At 39.0% G+C, this 19,879-nt stretch overlaps 1 protein-coding gene across 1 annotated transcript in view; it reads right to left on the bottom strand.

Moving 5' to 3' along the window:
- PAK5 (p21 (RAC1) activated kinase 5) overlaps nucleotides 1–14,388 on the bottom strand; it is a 180,983-nt gene extending 166,595 nt beyond the window's left edge. The window contains exon 1 of the mRNA XM_032605866.1: nucleotides 14,351–14,388. The gene's annotated coding sequence lies outside the window, so the exon portion shown is untranslated. The remainder of the gene's footprint in view (nucleotides 1–14,350) is intronic.
- Nucleotides 14,389–19,879: the final 5,491 nt, after the last annotated feature.

Below are 19,879 nucleotides of genomic sequence, written 5' to 3' on the forward strand. Positions count from 1 at the left end.
TTTATTCTGAGCCATGTGGATGAAAGGCTCTTGGTGCTCCAGCCAGGAGTCAGGGCTCTGCCTCTGAGGTGGGAGAGCCAACTTCAGGACACTGGTCAACAAGAGACCTCCCAGATCCACATAATATTAAATGGTGGAAATCTCACGGAGACCTCCATCTTAACACCAGCACCCAGCTTCACTCAACGACCAACAAGCCACAGTGCTGGACAGCCTATTCCAAACAACTAGCAAAACAGGAACACAACCCCACCCATTAGCAGAGAGGCTGCCTAAAATCATAATAAGTCCACAAACACCCCAAAACACACCACCAGACGTGGACCTGCCCACTAGAGAGACAAGATCCAGCCTCATCCACCACAACACAGGCACTAGTCCCCTCCACTACGAAGCCTACATAACCCACTGAACCTACGTTAGCCACTGGGGACAGACATCAAAAACAATGGGAACTACAAACTTGCAGCCTGCAAAAAGGAGACCCTAAACATAGTAAGATAAGTAAAATGAGAAGACAGAAAAACAGCAGATGAAGGAGCAAGATAAAAACACACCAGACCTAACAAATGAAGAGGAAATAGGCAGTCTACCTGAAAAAGAATTGAGAATAATGATAGTAAAGATGATCCAAAACCTTGGAAATAGAATGGACAAAATGCAAGAAACATTTAACAAGGCCCTAGAAGAACTAAAGATGAAACAAACAATGATGAACAACACAATAAATGAAATGAAAAAGACTCTAGATGGGACCAATAGCAGAATAACTGAGGCAGAAGAACGGATAAGTGACCTGGAAGATAAAATAGTGGAAATAACCACTGCAGAGCAGAATAAAGAAAAAAGAATGAAAAGAACTGAGGACAGTCTCAGAGACCTCTGGGACAACATTAAACACACCAACATTCGAATTATAGGGGTTCCAGAAGAAGAAGAGAAAAAGAAAGGGACAGAGAAAATATTTGAAGAGATTATAGTTGAAAACTTCCCTAATATGGGAAAGAAAAGTCCAGGAAGCACAGAGAGTCCCATACAGGATAAATCCAAGGAGAAATATGTCAAGACACATATTAATCAAACTGTCAAAAATTAAATACAAAGAAAGCATATTAAAAGCAGCAAGGGTAAAACAAAAAATAACGCACAAGGGAATCCCCATAAGGTTAACAGCTGATCTTTCAGCAGAAACTCTGCAAGCCAGAAGGGAATGGCAGGACATACTGAAAGTGATGAAGGAGAAAAACCTGCAACCAAGATTACTCTACCCAGCAAGGATCTCATTCAGATTTGATGGAGAAATTAAAAGTTTTACAGACAAGCAAAAGCTGAGAGAGTTCAGCACCACCAAACCAGCTTTACAACAAACGCTAAAGGAACTTCTCTAGACAAGAAACACAAGAGAAGGAAAAGACCTATAATAACGAACCCAAAACAATTTAGAAAATGGGAATAGGAACATACATATCGATAATTACCTTAAATGTAAATGGATTAAATGCTCCCACCAAAAGACACAGATTGGCTGAATGGATACAAAAATAAGACCCATATATATGCTGTCAAAAAGAGACCCACTTCAGACCTGGGGACACATACAGACTGAAAGAAAGGGGATGGAAAAGGATATTCCATGCAAATGGAAACCAAAAGAAAGCTGGAGTAGCAATTCTCATATCAGACAAAATAGACTTTAAAACAAAGACTATTACAAGAGACAAAGAAGGACACTACATAATGATCAAGGGATCGATCCAAGAAGAAGATATAACAATTGTAAATATTTATTCACCCAACATAGGAGCACCTCAATACGTAAGGCAAATACTAACACCCATAAAAGGGGAAATCGACAGTAACACATTCATAGTAGGGAACTTTAACACCCCACTTTCACCCATGGACAGATCATCCAAAACGGAAGTAAATAAGGAAACACAAGCTTTAAATGATACATTAAACAAGATGGACTTAATTGATATTTATAGGACACTCCATCCAAAAACAACAGAATACACATTTTTCTCTAGTGCTCATGGAACATTCTCCAGGATAGATCACAACTTGGGTCACAAATCAAGCCTTGGTAAATTTACCAATATTGAAATTGTATCAAGTATCTTTTCCGACCACAACGCCATGAGACTAGATATCAATTACAGGAAAAGATCTGTAAAAAATACAAACACATGGAGGCTAAACAATACACTACTTAATAACGAAGTGATCACTGAAGAAATCAAAGAGGAAAGTTAAAAAATACCTAGAGACAAATGACAATGGAGACACAACCACCCAAAACCTATGGGATGCAGCAAAACCAGTTCTAAGAGGGAAGTTTATAGCAATACAAGCCCACCGTAAGAAGCAGGAAACATCTCGAATAAACAATATAACCTTGCACCTCAAGCAATTAGAGAAAGAAGAACAAAAAACCCCAAAGTTAGCAGAAGGAAAGAAATCATAAAAAATCAGATCAGAAATAAATGAAAAAGAAATGAAGGAAACAATAGCAAAGATCAATAAAACTAAAAGCTGGTTCTTTGAGAAGATATATAAAATAGATAAACCATTAGTCAGACTCATCAAGAAAAAGAGGGAGAAGACTCAAATCAGTAGAATTAGAAATGAAAAAAGAGAAGTAACAACTGACACTGCAGAAATAAAAAAGATCATGAGAGATTACTACAAGCAACTCTATGCCAATAAAATGGACAATCTGGAAGAAATGGACAAATTCTTAGAAATGCACAACCTGCCAAGACTGAATCAGGAAGAAATAGAAAATATGAACAGACCAATCACAAGCACTGAAATTGAAACTGTGATTAAAAATCTTCCAACAAACAAAAACCCAGTACCAGATGGCTTCACAGGAGAATTCTATCAAACATTTAAAGAAGAGCTAACACCTATCCTTCTCAAACTCTTCCAAAATATAGCAGAGGGAGGAACACTCCCAAATTCCTTCTACAAGACCACCATCACCTTGATACCAAAACCAGACAAGGATGTCACAAAGAAAGAAAACTACAGGCCTATATTACTGATGAACATAGATGCAAAAATCCTCAACAAAATACTAGCAAACAGAATCCAACAGCACATTAAAAGGATCTACACCATGATCAAGTGGGGTTTATTCCAGGAATGCAAGGATTCTTCAATATACGCAAATCTATCAATGTGACAAACCATATTAACAAATTGAAGGAGAAAAATCATATGATCATCTCAATAGATGCAGAGAAAGCTTTTGACAAAATTCAACACCCATTTATGATAAAAACCCTGCAGAAAGTAGGCATGGAGGGAACCTTCCTCAACATAATAAAGGCCATATATGACAAGCTCACAGCCAACATCATCCTCAATGGTGAAAAACTGAAAGCATTCCCACTAAGATCAGGAACAAGACAAAGTTGCCCACTCTCACCACTCTTATTCAACATAGTTTTGGAAGTTTTAGCCACAGCAATCAGAGAAGAAAAGGAAATAAAAGGAATCCAAATTGGAAAAGAAGAAGTAAAGCTGTCACTGTTTGCAGATGACATGATACTATACATAGAGAATCCTAAAGATGCTACCAGAAAACTACTAGAGCTAATCAATGAATTTGGTAAAGTAGCAGGATACAAAATTAATACACAGAAATCTCTGGCATTCCTATATACTAATGATGAAAAATCTGAAAGTGAAATAAAGAAAACACTCCCATTTACCATTGTAACAAAAAGAATCAAATATCTAGGAAAAAACCTACCTAAGGAGACAAAAGACCTGTATGCAGAAAATTATAAGACACTGATGAAAGAAATTAAAGATGATACAAATAGATGGAGAGATATACCATGTTCTTGGATTGGAAGAATCAACATTGTGAAAATGACTCTACTACCCAACACAATCTATAGATTCAATGCAATCCCTATCAAACTACCACTGGCAGTTTTTACAGAACTAGACCAAAAAATTTCACAATTGGTATGGAAACACAAAAGACCCAGAATAGCCAAAGCAATCTTGAGAACGAATAACGGAGCTGGAGGAATCAGGCTCCCTGACTTCAGACTATACTACAAAGCTACAGTAATCAAGACAGTATGGTACTGGCACAAGGACAGAAAGATAGATCAATGGAATAGGATAGAAAGCCCAGAGATAAACCCACACACATATGGACACCTTATCTTTGATAAAGGTGGCAGGAATGTACAGTGGAGAAAGGACAGCCTCTTCAATAAGTGGTGCTGGGAAAACTGGACAGGTACATGTAAAAGTATGAGATTAGATCACTCCCTAACACCATACACAAAAATAAGCTCAAAATGGATTAAAGACCTAAATGTAAGGCCAGAAACTATCAAACTCTTAGAGGAAAACATAGGCAGAACACTCTATGACATAAATCACAGCAAGATCCTTTTTGACCCACCTCCTAGAGAAATGGAAATAAAAACAAAAATAAAGAAATGGGACCTAATGAAACTTCAAAGCTTTTGCACAGCAAAGGAAACCATAAACAAGACCAAAAGACAACCCTCAGAATGGGAGAAAATATCTGTAAATGAAGCAACTGACAAAGGATTAATCTCCAAAATTTACAAGCAGCTCATGCAGCTCAATAACCAAAAACAAACAACCCAATCCAATAATGGGCAGAAGACCTAAATAGACATTTCTCCAAAGAAGATATACAGACTGCCAACAAACACATGAAAGAATGCTCAACATCATCAATCATTAGAGAAATGCAAATCAAAACTACAATGAGATATCATCTCACACCAGTCAGAATGGCCATCATCAAAAAATCTAGAAACAATAAATGCTGGAGAAGGTGTGGAGAAAAGGGAACACTCTTGCACTGCTGGTGGGAATGTGAATTGGTTCAGCCACTTTGGAGAACAGTATGGAGGTTCCTTAAAAAACTACAAATAGAACTACCATATGACCCAGCAATCCCACTACTGGGCATATACCTGAGAAAACCATAATTCAAAAAGAGTCATGTACCAAAATGTTCATTGCAGCTCTATTTACAATAGCCAGGAGATGGAAACATCCTAACTGTCCATCATTGGATGAATGGATAAAGAAGATGTGGCACATATATACAATGGAATATTACTCGGCCATAAAAAGAAACGAAATTGAGCTCTTTGTAATGAGGTGGATGGACCTAGAGTCTGTCATACAGAGTGAAGTAAGTCAGAAAGAGAAAGAAAAATACCATATGCTAACAAATATGTATGGAATTTAAGGAAAAATAATGTCATGAAGAACCTAGGGGTAAGACGGGAATAAAGACATAGACCTACTAGAGAATGGACTTGAAGATATGGGAAGGGGGAAGGGTAAGCTCTGACAAAGCGAGAGAGTGGCATGGACATATATACACTAACAAACGTAAGGTAGATAGCTAGTGGGAAGCAGCCGCATGGCACAGGGATATCGGCTCGGTGCTTTGTGACCGCCTGGAGTGGTGGGATAGGGAGGGTGGGAGGGAGGGAGACGCAAGAGGGAAGAGATATGGGAACATATGTATATGTATAACTGATTCACTTTGTTATAAAGCAGAAACTAACACACCATTGTAAAACAATTATACCCCAATAAAGATGTTAAAAAAAAAAGAATCCTTGACAAAAGATTGAATCTTGAGTTAGTGAGTGCCCCTATATCAATAAATCCTCCCTGTTCCAGCTCCATGTGGGTTTCACCCTCCCCACCATACACTTAGTTTGCTTTCATGTGGGTTTCCTTGGTTCTGAGAGTGCATATCAGTTAGGTACTTCAATTTTTCAGTGAGTATGCTACTTCTTCCTGCAGAATGGCTGGTACTTCTCTGATGAGACTATACTCTAGTTATCAGCTTGGCGGCAATAAGGAGTGGCAGAGAAAGATCTTAAGAAGAATGAGAATCATCTTAGGAGGCTTCAGGGGATGTCCCTGTACAGCCATTTGGTGGGAAAGGTTGTTCTCCGTCAAGGGAGAATGGACTGCTCCTGTCTTACAAAATGGTTTAGGGAAATTCAGGAGTTCAAGGTTCTCAAGCTCATCCACCCAAATGAACTCATCCCAGGTCTCAGAATCCTTGTCAGGGCCCTGAGTGTGAAATAAGAGACTTTACAAAGCTGTCTATTTAGTCTCCTTTACAGCTCTGCTGACTTAATACTTAGATCCTGGGTCTGAATTTCATCACAATGGCCAAAGATAAGCCTCCTTGAAAGCTGTCATAGATGTCCTCTGGCTTCAGTATGTTCCGTAAGTTGGCAAGTTGGCAATTAACTACCCTCAGCCTAACACTTTTCTGGCAGGTAAAAAGTAGTCACCTTATTCCACAATCTGTATAATTATCATTGCATGTTGTAGCTATTAGATATCTCAACACTTGACCACTACCTAAGTCTTGTCTCAATTTACTACAGGTGAAAGCTTAAATAATCATGATGCTGCTGTATACCAGGGTTAATTTTCACTCCAATTACTACACAAAAATGTGGTCCCTATTGCTTTCAGACAGGTTAGTGATCCAATTCCAAAATCCTATCCGCAGGGTATCCTTTCTACAACCACTTGTTTTAATTCAGTTTCCTAGGGACAAGCACTAATACCTTGATGAGAAGATGCAATCCCAAGCTAGGAGAGAAAGGAGAAAAGAAATGAGGCAGGGAAGGATAAGAAGTAAGACAAAGTCCTATGGTACTGTCCTGGCCACCACACAAACCATGAAGAAACACAGTCAGGAGCTCAGCAAATGCATCTGCTAAGGACATGGGAAACCTCTAAACATGCTGTACAGGGACATATGCCATGGAATAGGCCACCAGAGAGACACATGGAGAGGGAATTTATCTGCCTTGCTACTTCTCTCTCCCCCAGGAACAAGCTACTAAGGATATAGGTCAGTGCTTTTCAGCCAGGTACAATTTTGTCCCCCAGGGTTACATTTGACTAGAGATATTTTATGTCTAGAGACATTTTTGTTGTCGTCACAAATGGGAGAACGTATTGGCATCTTGTGAGTAGAGGCCAAGGATAACTTTAAACATATTACAATGCACAGGACAGTCCCCTACCAACAAGAATTATTCAGCCCAAAACATCATTAATGCTACTGTGACAAACCCTGTTCCAGGTGGTGGTAAACCCAAGAGAATATGCAGAGGTGCCTAAGGTGTGGCTGACAAAACAACCAACAGGAAAAAGATGTGGAAGACATTTCATAGAAGAGAAAACACAAACGGAGAGCAAAACATGAAAAGATCTGAAACTCATTAGTAAACAGGGACCTCAAATCGTGGTAGACACCATTTGCCATTCAACTGAGTGGCAAAAATTAAGATCTTGAGAACACCAAGCATGGGGAGATTGGGTCTCCAGGGGAATTCTCATTTACTGCTGTGCTGGTCAGGAGTGTAAATTGCTACCATCTCTTTGGGAAAGCGTTTAGTATCATGTCGTAAATTTGAACACATACATATTTAAGGTGGCCACTCATGCCAATCCTGGTTTTAACGCTGTAAATCCTGCATCTTAGGAAACTCCGCAGTTCCAGGCAAACTGGGATGACTGGTCACCAGTATATCTTACATCCTAGCAACCTATTCCTGTGTATGTAACCCTAAACAGCTCTTGCACAAGCACCAGGAGATATATAAAAATGATCACAATATCATTTTCATAATAGCAGAAAATGGAAATAATAGCAGTGTCAATCTACAAGAGAATAAATTGTAACATTCGCACAATGTAATTTTTAGCTGTGAAAATGAACTACAGCTACATGTAACAATATGAATGAATCTTAGAAACAACCATTAGATAAACTGAGCAAATCTGTAGACTATAAGACTATTATAAAGCTCAAAAGGAAGCAAAAATACAACATTTCATAGAGATATATTCATGTTTGGTCCAGTTTCTTCTTAAGCAAGAAAATGGTGAATGGTAGACAAATTTAGGATAGTGGTTACCTCTGGAGGGGAGATGAGGAAATGGAATGGGAGGCTCCCTTCTCCCCAAAGAAAAATAATCAGTTATTACATCCCCAGAGAGTGTTCACTGGATTATGTATCTTTGTTGTCAGCTTTAATGGTGTTATTTATTTCCTTTTTGGCTATGTTATTTTCTGTTTATTTTACCTCTTTTTAAAAAAATCCATCTTTATCTCACTTTTTTAGAAATAGAGAACAAAGGATTAACAATAGTATCTGGGAGAGAAGAATGAATGTAATACATTTCCCAAGCCAATGAGGGTGGGTGGGCATTTTGGCCCCGGGCTCTCAATTCATGGGTCTTGCCAGCATGTATTTCTGCAGTCAAATTCCCATTCTGCCTCCAAGGAGCTGGGGATGCTAATGTCAGCCTGTTAAGCCTCACCTACTATTGGCTGCACCTGGTCACTTGGGCGAGCACTACACTTAAAACTACACTTAAAATACAGGTCCAGGAGAACAATAAAAGCTTAGGGAAAACTGCAGAATCGGGCTGCTGTTTAATTTACACCATTTAGTCTCAGAGTGAAGAAATCCATGAACTGAAAATTACCATTTCACACACACATCCCAGTGGAAACACACATGCACAGATCTCTCTATAAAAACATTCCTAACCTGCCCCAGAAACTTGACCCTGGGAGAGTCTAGAGCATTGGAATTTCAGTTTGGGACCATAATCTAAAAATCCTTTATTAGTTTCCACTAAAACCCACTCACTTTGCTTAGGAAGAAGATGCTTACAGAAGGTGCATCACAGGAAGAGATTCTATCACGTAATCTGCATCATTGCATTACCTCCCTGAAGCTACAAACACAGTTATACACTGAAATTTTCTCACATTCAGGCCCACTCTGAATCTCACCTTTTTCTCCAATCACCAAAGTACTTCCTTCCTTTTTCCTTTCTCCCTCCCTCTCTCTCTTTGAAATAAATACAAATCCTATTATTCTGCCTGCAAGTTAACTTTCATCTTCCTGAATTCTGGTACATTTTACGTATTTCTAGGCTTTAATCTTGCTCCCTTCTCTGTGCAATTCTTGGCCCTTCTCTTGTCCACACCCTTGTATGCCTTCACTTCCAAATTACCTGACAGCATCATGGGATATCTCTTTGTGTGCCTTTAAGCACATACTACAATCCTTGTCTTAAATTTGCTTCCTTCTTTATTTTGGCTGAGGAACACCTACTCACCTTGTATGTTTCAATCTAGATGCTTCTGCTCTTGGTAAATTGCAATCTCCCTTCCTGTATGTGACTTTGAAGATCTTCTCACCAAGAGGTGGGATCTATTTCCACACCCCTTAAATGTGGGCTGGCTTTGTGATTTGCTTTGGTCTATATAATGAAGCAGAAGTGACTGTTCTGAGCCTAGACCTCAAGAAACCTTGTACACTTTCATTCATTCTCTTAAACCTTCCTCAGCCCACATGCCTGAGCCTGGGCTAGCCTGCTGGAGAGCTGAGTTGCCTCAGCTACTTCCGATCAATTATCAGAAATGCGAGTGAAGCCATCTCAGACTATCCAACCCCTAGCCAACCAGTCAGCTAATTGCAGACAAGTGAGAAAATCTAGCTGAGATCAGTCAAACCTAGCCCAGGTCAGAACTCCTCAAGTCAACCATAGACTCGTGAGCAATAATACTGCTTATTGTCTTAAGCTACTAAGTTATGGAGTTATTTGTTATGTGGCAACATTGTATATTCTTTCTTGATCCTATTTAATAGCTGCAACATACTTACATCAAAGCCCCTTATATCACTACATAGTTTCTTGTGTTTCTCTTCCACAAATGTTCCAGCTCTTTGAAAACAGGAGCAATTTTTATTTTGTATCCCCAAACCTAATAGCACCTGCCAACTTTTCAATAAACGGGTGTCAGAAAAACATCAATGATTAATTAATTAATTAAGGATTATAATGATGGTCAAGGGATTGTTTTGGAGGCAGACAAACCAGAATTTGAATCCCAACTCTGTTTCCTATATGTGTTACTCCAGAGATTTTGGTTAACCTCACTCAACTTTATCTGCCCATGTATAAACTGAAGGCTAGAATAATGTATATGCTGCAGGATTGTGGTGATAAGATATATATTCCCTCTGCCCCCAACCTGGCACAGAGTGAGTGTTCAACAAATAAGAATTAAATGATAAAATGTTCATAAAGCATTGAGTATATAGTACATGGCTTAGAGTTACTCAGCAAATATGATTAATTAATATGATCTATGATCTGTTAATAGGATTATGATCGTCATCACTGTTGTCACGTCTTGCAGGAGAAACTGTAGATGCTCCATCCATAACCCCTTGGTATCATCATTTCTATGCATGCTGATCTGATAGTGGCTTCCAATGGAAACACCTGGAACTCTTTGCCTGAGGGCTTCCTTGGCCCACATACATTGCAGGCCACAAATGCCAGGGAGTTAACACCCCTCACTCCCACCCAGAGGAGCAGCCCTCAACCATGGAAGATGGAAGAAGGTGGCTATGTATCCCAATTTTCTTGCCCTTGGTTAGGATAAATCCAAGGTAGGTTCTATACTATATCCCAGAATTACCTAGTGAGATTGTGTGCCTTGGTCACAGCAGTGATAAAGCACCTTTTCTTTCTTCTCTTCCCCATCTCACATCCCTACTCCCCTACAAAGGTATACTAGCATCACCCCCGAACACACACCAGTATCCAAATTTAGAATCACCGTCTGATTCTAGGGAAATCAACTTAAAACAACATTACTCTTAGTTTTATTTTACCCTTATTGCTTCAGAATCTAACCACTTCTTCCAGGAATTCTGAATTCCACTTGAAAGCCTAGCCTTTTAATGATCTCTCCAGCTAATCAAAGAGTTGTATCCAGCCCAGTGATGACAAAAACAAGCACAGAATTTGGTGTGCCATCTTTAGTCTTCTTGGATGTTTTCATCATGGCTCAATTCTCTGAGTATATGAGGACAGGGTTAACTTGTAGTTAATCTTGGGTAACTCTGTGCTCATCTTGAAGGGCACCTGAAACTATGATATTGATGCTTGGCCAAGACAGAGGTGAAATGCATTAGCTAGTGATTTATAATGTGCTGTTAAAAGTCGAAACCCGCCCCAGGCATCCTGTACCAGCTTGTCTATACTGTTTCTTGAAACTACGGATTGATGGTTTGTACCTGTTTACCTGTTTGCAAAGTCTGCTTTTGGCTACCTGAGCTGTGGAATATAAAATACCCCTCAGTGAGTTTGAGCCTTGGCTCTTCTGAGACACATGTATCTTGGTGGTTCATGATCAGAAGACAAAGTACACCCTGTGTGATGGAGTGGGCGCTGTACCTGGAAGTCTCAGTCCTCTCAGATGTTTGCTGAGCTTGCTTTCTCCTGCTGGACCCTATTCTTTGCTTTTATGTGTATACTTTGTGGCATCTCAAGAGTCTTTACAATTATCTGACACTATATAACTGCTGCACTGAGGCTCTTTTCTGACAACTAAAGCTTTTTGATAGGGGTTTGGAGTGAAGGAAGGAAGGGTCTACAGCACACAAATTTAGAACTGTTTCCAAAAGTTATGATTCTTGGAAAGCTGGGCTCAGTACTTTGCTGAGCTCTTAAAGCACCGTTCGGCTGGGTTTCCATTTCATGAAAACCCTTCCAAACACAGACTTGAAGTCGGTCCATGCTCCAACAGTGGCTGTGGGCTTGAAATCTTGGACCCACCTGCCAAGGTCACTGCATAATTCCTTTTCCTCCCACCAAGCCCCTGTGAGCTTTGCTCAACGGTCACACACTCCAACACATGAAGCCCCGTCTGTGGGGAGCATTAGTTTCTCTGGCAAACATTGCTTGAATCCACATATTCCTATCTCTTTTTTTTTTAAACTGAAGTATAGTTGATTTACAATGTTTCAGGTGTGCAGCAAAATGATTCAGTTATACATACATGCATATATGTGTGTATATTATATATATTATATTCTTTTTCAGATTCTTTTCCATTATAGGTTATTACAAGATATTGAATATAGTTGCCTGTGTTATATAGTAGGTCCTTGCTGTTTATCTATTTTATATAAAGTAGTATGTATCTGTTAATCCCAAACTCCTAATTTATCCCTCTCCCCCTCTTTCCCCCTTTGGTAAACCATAAGTTTGTTTTCTGTTGGTGAGTCTGTTTCTATTTTGTAAATAAGTTCACTTCTATTATTTTTTTAGATTCCATATATAAGTGATATCATATGATATTTGCCTTTCTCTGTCTGACTTACTTCACTTAGTATGATAATCTTTAGGTCCATCCATGTTGCTGCCAATGGAATTATTTCTTTCTTTTATGGCTGAGTAATATGCATTGTATATATATATATCACATCTTCTTTACCCATTAATCTGTCGATGGACATTTAGCCATGTCTTGGCTATTGTAAATAGTGCTGCAATGAATATTGGGTTGCACGTATCTTTTTGAATTATGGTTTTCTCTGGATACATGCCCAGGAGTGGAATTTCAGGATCATATGGTAGTTCTATTTTTAGTTTTTTAAGGAACGTCCATACTGTTTTCCATAGTGGCTGTATCAATTTACATTCCTGCCAGCAGTGTAGGAGGGTTCCCTTTTCTCCACACCCTCTCCAACATTTACTATTTATAGACTTTTTGATGATGGCCATTCTGACTGGTATGAGGTGGTACCTCATTGTAGTTTTGATTTGCATTTCTCTAATAATTAACGATGTTGAGCATCTTTTCATGTGCCTGTTGGCCATCTGTATGTCTTCTACAGAGAAATGTCTGTTTAGGTCTTCTGCCTGTTTTTTAATTGGGTTGTTTGTTATTTTGATATTGAACTGTAGGAGCGTTTGTATATTTTGGAAATTAACCACTTACATATTTTTGTCTTCTTAAAACACCAATTTTAAGTAGTATTTTCATTTTTCCTTTAATGTTCCACCTAGGAATAATCCAGTAAGAAAGTTTTAGTCTTCGAGTTATGCTTGACTAACCTAAGCTACTAGTCCTTTAAAAACTCATTATCCAGAAGGGTACTCTTCACATGAGCTACCTCTCTGTGGCTCATGTAACACTGTTCTCAGAAGTCAGGAACCATGCAGCAAGGGAGAGAGTTGTTGCAAAAACGTCTGGAAGGCTCAAGTCTCAAAGTGTTGCAAGATAACCTGCCTTGATCATGAGATTTCAGGGCAGAATTTTATGTCTTTTCACAGTGTGACATCAACCCCCTCTCAGTTTCAGAAGCTGCAAATATATACATCATAAGCTGTTCTTTGAAACAGCAAAAAAATTACCAGTTGACTACTGTACATTAAAACACAAATGACAGCATACCTTACATATGACAATTAGAATTCTGTTTGGGGATTCATAAAGAGCATTGGTGATTATCTAGTTTCATCTGGTTGAAGGAGATCCAAAATCTATTTTAAATCCATCTATCCCCCATGCCAGGTCCCTAAGCCAACTCATCATCATCTCTCGCCTAGGTGACGGCACCCTGTTTTCCACTATTACTGAGCCCCCTACCCCTTAGCTAAATAAAGCAGGATGGCCTTTTAAAAATATAATATAAATTCACTTCTCTAATAACTCTCCAATGGCTTCTGCCTTCGTTGGAGTACAATCAAGATACTTTTCCATGTCTAAAGCCTCTCCGACTTCTTCTCTACATCATGCTTCTCCAAATACCCTCTCAAAGCAATAAAGGCCTCCTTTCCGATCGAGCCTTGAACGTTATCTGTTTGGATCCTGGTTCACAGCACATGCAAGGTCCTATCTTCAAACTTTTACCATGCTGGCCCTTTTCCATCATTCAACTAAAAATTCTCTGAGTGTTCTGCTCTGACACTCAAACGGAAGTAGCCCTTTATTCATTCTCTACCTCATTAACCTGTTTATCATGTTTATAAACATTATAAATGGCTGCCAGTTTCCTTTGCATTGATTTACAATCATCCCTTGGTATCCAGCGGTGATTAGTTCCAGGACCCCTGTGGATAACAAAATCCACGGATGCTCAAGTCCCTTATATAAAATGGCACAGTAAAGTTGGCCCTCTGTATCCTGGGTTCCCCATCCAAGGATTCAATGAGGATGCAGAACCCGAGAATACAGAGGGCCTATTCTACTTACTTTCCTCCTCCCACTAGAATGTCAGCTCTTTCAAAGCCATACCACTGTCTTTTTTGTTCACTATTGTATCCCTAATTGCTTAGAACAATATGCAAGCATGTAGAAGTCACCCAATAAGTATATGTTGAAAAAAGGTACTTTTTTGTCTTCTCACCATTGTATCAGTTAAAATAAAAATTTAAAGGGAAAAAAACATAATGTAATTTATTCCCCAACCTTTTATGATGGCTGTGGATGAATCAGACTCCAGAGGAGTGGGGCTATTTCTGGTCTGCAGCTTTTCGTTGGCGTTCTTCACTGTTCTTCATTTTTCTTCAGTGTTCATTTTGGCAAGAGGTCGAAGCATTTTGCCACAGTGTATTTCTGCAACAACATGGTACCAACATGAGTCAGAATCCCACCAACTTATGCTCTGTTTAAAAATAAACATAAAACCTCATTTACTTCACGTCTTTCCATGCTGTACGTCTTTTCTTTTCTGTTTCAACCCTTTTCTCAGACATGCAGCTACTGATCTGCGTGCTATTACCTGGACAGCTCCAGGCAAAGTCAAGTTCCCCTTAGCACTGCCTGCGTCTGTCACAGCACTTTCTCTAATCATTCCACCGTGAGTCCATCTCTCCCATCGATGGTGAGCCCTCTGGGGACAGGAACTGTGCCTATGGCCTGTGAATCTCTAGGGCCTCATCCACTAACTAGTTATTAAACAGGTTTACTACAGTTGATTCTCATTATTTGTAGTAGTTATGTTCTATATAGTTGCCACCAACACTAAATTAGTGACGCTGAACCATTGTTCTAAGAGGAAATACAGGATTAGGTTTCTGCTAGTTTCTGGCCCCAACACTTGCACCAATCAATCAATACACAACCTTATTGTATGGTTCTATGTGTGTTTCCATTTAAAGACACCTCATTTAGTATATATTGTTCATTTGTTAACATTCAACCCACAGCCAAGAGCACTGTAACTCATGCCTGAATGTAGCTTCCCCAAGACATGCATTTTCTCTATAAGGTACATCACAGCCGTCTTACACTTAGGAACACTAGGCAGTACTTCAGTACTACACTGGGGAGCCATTTCCAACAGCAAAATCACCAACAAAAAGCACAGAAATGCAAAAGGCATAAGAAGGTGACCTTGCAAATACAAAATCCATGAATAAGGAGGACGGACTCAATACACATTGCTGAATTATATGCACTGCCATTTAAATGAGTAAAAAATAAATACTACTGACAGGATAGAAAGGGACTAATACAGATTTCATATGCTTCATGAAATATCCAGAAACTGAAAACAGTTATTTTCTCCTATCCTTTGAAAAGGACAAATTCCAGAGCCTAGTTCTTTTCGTCTGCCCAACATTACTCACTGTTCATCCCATGTTCAGACAAGTCCAAAGAAAATTTCCTTGAAGATAATTATAGGTTAATAGTCTACCTTATCCATGATGGCACAACCCAAACTTCTCCCAGAAGATGGTTCCCTTTTTCTCCTGGGATTATAAGAAGAAATACCTGCTTTTATTTCATTATACTCATCAGTTAACTGTAAGTACACAGTGTACACACTGTAGAGACTTATATTTTCTGTAAAAATGCCAGTACTCTGTGACATAAACAATGCAGGTATCATATGTTAAGTATCTACTTTCTAATGCACTTGAAGGACATTTAAGACTTCCTTAGGAGGAGAGGAACAAAGATGGCGGAGTAAAAGGACATGCTCTCACTCCCTCTTGCGAGAACACCAGAATCATAACTAGCTGCTGGACAATCAACAACAGGAAGAAACTGGAACTCACCAAAAAAGATACCCCACAACAAAAGACAAAGGAGAAGAAGCCACAATGAGACGGTAGGAGGGGTGCAATCACAGTAAAATCAAATCCTATAACTGGTGGGTGGGTAACTCACAGACTGGAGAACACTTATACCACAGAAGTCCACCCACCAGAGTGAAGGTTCTGAGCCCCACATCAGGCTTCCCAACCTGGGGGTCTGGCAATGGGAGGAGGAATTCCTAGAGAATCAGACCTTGAAGCTTAGTGAGAATTGATTGCAAGACTTTGACAGGACCTGGAAAAACAGAGACTCCAATCTTGGAGGGCAAACACAAAGTAGTATGTGCATCGGGACCCAGGGGAAGGAGCAGTGACCCCAGGGGAGACTGAACCAGACCTACCTGCTAGTGTTGGAGGGTTTCCTGCAGAGGCCGGGGGGGGGGGGGGGGGCTGGGTTGTGGCTCACCATGGTGACAAGGACACTGGAAGCAGAAGTTCTGGGAAGTACTCCTTGGCATGAGGCCTCCCAGAGTCCCTCATTAGCCCCACCAAAGAGCCCAGCTAGGCTCTAGTGCTGGGTTGCCACAGGCCAAACAACCAACAGGGAGCGAACCTAGCCCCACCCATCAACAGTCAAGTGGATTAAAGTTTTACTGAGCTCTGCCCACCAGAGCAACACTCAGCTCTACCCACCACCACTCCCTCCCATCAAGCCTCTTAGATAGCCTCATCCACCAGACAGCAGACAGCAGAAGCAAGAAGAACTACAATCCTGTAGCCTGTGGAACAAAAACCACATTCACAGAAAGATAGACAAGATGAAAAGGCAGAGGGCTATGTACCAGATGAAGGAACAAGATAAAACTCCAGAAAAACAACTAAATGAAGTGGAGATAGGCAACCCTCCAGAAAAAGAATTCAGAATAATGATAGTGAAGATGATCCAGGACCTTGGAAAAACGATGGAGGTAAAGATCAAGAAGATGCAAGAAATGTTTTAAAAATACTAGAAAAATTAAGGAACAAACAAACAGAGATGAAAAATACAATACAATAACTGAAATGAAAACTACACTAAAATAGCAGAATAACTGAGGCAGAAGAACGGATAAGTGACCTGGAAAACAGAATGGTGGAACTCACTGCTGTGGAACAGAATAAAGAAAAAAGAATGAAAAGAAATGAAGACAGCCTAAGAGACCTCTGGGACAACATTACATGCAACAACATTCACATTTTAGGGGTCCCAGAAGGAGATGAGAGAGAGAAAGGACCAGAGAAAATATTTGAAGGGATTATAGTCAAAAACTTCCCTAACACGGGAAAGAAAATAGCCACCCAAGTCCAGGAAGCACAGCGAGTCCCATACAGGATAAACCCAAGGAGAAACATGCTGTGTAACACATAGTAATCAAACAGGCAAAAAATAAAGACAAAGAAAAATTATTGAAAGCAGCAAGGGGAAAACAACAAATAACACACAATGGAACTCCCATAAGGTTAACAGCTGATTTCTCAACAGAAAATCTACAAGCCAGAAGGGAGTGGCATGATATACTTAAAGTGATGAAAGGGAAGAAACTACAACCAAGATTACTCTACCCGGCAAGGTTCAATGGAGAAATCAAAAGCTTTACAGACAAGCAAAAGCTAAGAGAATTCAGCACCAGCAAACCAGCTCTACAACAAATGCTAAAGGAATATCACTAAGTGGGAAACACAAGAGAAGAAAAGAACCTACAAATACAAACCCAAAACAATTAAGAAAATGGTAATAGGAACATACATATCTATAATTATGTTAAACGTGAGTGGATTAAATGCTCCAACCAAAAGACACAGACTAGCTGAATGGATACAAAAACAAGACCCATCTATATGCTGTCTACAAGAGACCCACTTCAGACCTAGGGACACATACAGACTGAAAGTGAGGGGATGGAAAAAGATATTCCATGCAAATGGAAATCAAAAGAAAGCTGGAGTAGCAATACTCATATCAGATAACATAGACTTTAAAATAAACAATGTTACAAGAGACAAGGAAGGACACTACATAATGATCAAGGGATCAATCCAAGAAGAAGATATAACAATTATAAATATATATGCACCTAACATAGGAGCACCACAATACATAAGGCAACTGCTAACAGCTATAAAAGAGGAAATAGACAGTAACACAATAATAGTGGGGAACTTTAACACCTCACTTACACCAATGGACAGATCATCCAAAATGAAAATAAATAAGTAAACAGAAGCTTTAAATGACACAATAGGCCAGATAGATTTAATTGATATTTATAGGACGTTCCATCCGAAAACAGCAGATTACACTTTCTTCTCAAATGCACAAGGAACACTCTTCAGGATAGATCATATCGTGGGTCACAAATCAAGCATCAGTAAATTTAAGAAAATTGAAATCATATCAAGCATCTTTTCTGACCACAATGTTATGAGATTAGAAATGAATTACAGGGAAAAAAACGTAAAAAAAAACCAAACACATGGAGGCTAAACAATACATTACTAAATAACCAAGAGATCACTGAAGAAATCAAAGAGGAAATCAAAAAATACCTAGAGACAAATGACAATGAAAACACGATGATCCAAAACCTATGGGATGCAGCAAAAACAGTTCTAAGAGGGAAGTTTATAGCTATGCAAGCCTATCTCAAGAAACAAGAAAAATAAACAATTTAACCTTACACTAAAGGAACTAGAGAAAGAAGAACAAACAAAACCCAAAGTTAGCAGAAGGAAAGAAATCATAAAGATCAGAGCAGAAATAAATGAAATAGAAATAAGAAAACAATAGCAAAGATCAATAAAACTAAAAGCTGGTTCTTTGAGAAGATAAACAAAATTGATAAACCACTAGCCAGACTCATCAAGAAAAAGAGGGAGAGGACTCAAATCAATAAAGTTAGAAATGAAAAAGGAGAAGTTACAACACACACCACAGAAATACAAAGCATCCTAAGAGACTACTACAAGCAACTCCATGCCAATAAAATGGACAACCTGGAAGAAATGGACAAATTCTTAGAAAGGTATAACCTTCCAAGACTAAACCAGGAAGAAACAGAAAATATGAACAGACCAATCACAAGTAATTAAATTGAAACTGTGATTAAAAATCTTCCAACAAACAAAAGTCCAGGACCAGATGGCTTCACAGGCGAATTCTATCAAACATTTAGAGAAGAGCTAACACCCATCCTTCTCAAACTCTTCCAAAACACTGCAGAGGAAGGAAAACTCCCAAACTCATTCTATGAGGCCACCATCCCCCTGATACCAAAACCAGAAAAAGATACTACAAAAAAAGAAAATTACAGACCAATATCACTGATGAATATAGATGCAAAAATCCTCAACAAAATACTTGCAAACAGAATCCAACACATTAAAAGGATCGTACACCATGATCAAGTGGGATTTATCCCAGGGATTCAAGGATTCTTCAATATATGCAAATCAATCAATGTGATACACCATATTAATAAATTGAAACATAAAAGCCATATGATCATCTCAATAGAGCAGAAAAAGCTTTTGACAAAATTTAACACCCATTTATGATAAAAACTCTCCAGAAAGTGGCATAGAGGGAACCTGCCTCAACATAATAAAGGCAATATACAACAAACCCACAGCAAACATCATTCTCAATGGTGAAAAACTGAAAGCATTTCCTCTAAGATCAGGAATGAGACAAGGATGTCCACTCTCACCACTATTATTCAACATAGTTTTGGAAGTGCTAGCCATGGCAATCAGAGAAGAAAAAAAAATAAAAGAAATACAAATTAGGAAAGAAGAAGTAAAACTGTCACTGTTTGCTGATGCTATACATACAGCATCCTAAAAATGCCACCAGAAAACTACTAGAGCTAATCTATAAGTTTGGTAAAGTTGCAGGATACAAAATTAATGCACAGAA

Source organism: Phocoena sinus, chromosome 15 (genome assembly GCF_008692025.1).
Source record: "Phocoena sinus isolate mPhoSin1 chromosome 15, mPhoSin1.pri, whole genome shotgun sequence".
Lineage (NCBI taxonomy): Eukaryota > Metazoa > Chordata > Mammalia > Artiodactyla > Phocoenidae > Phocoena > Phocoena sinus.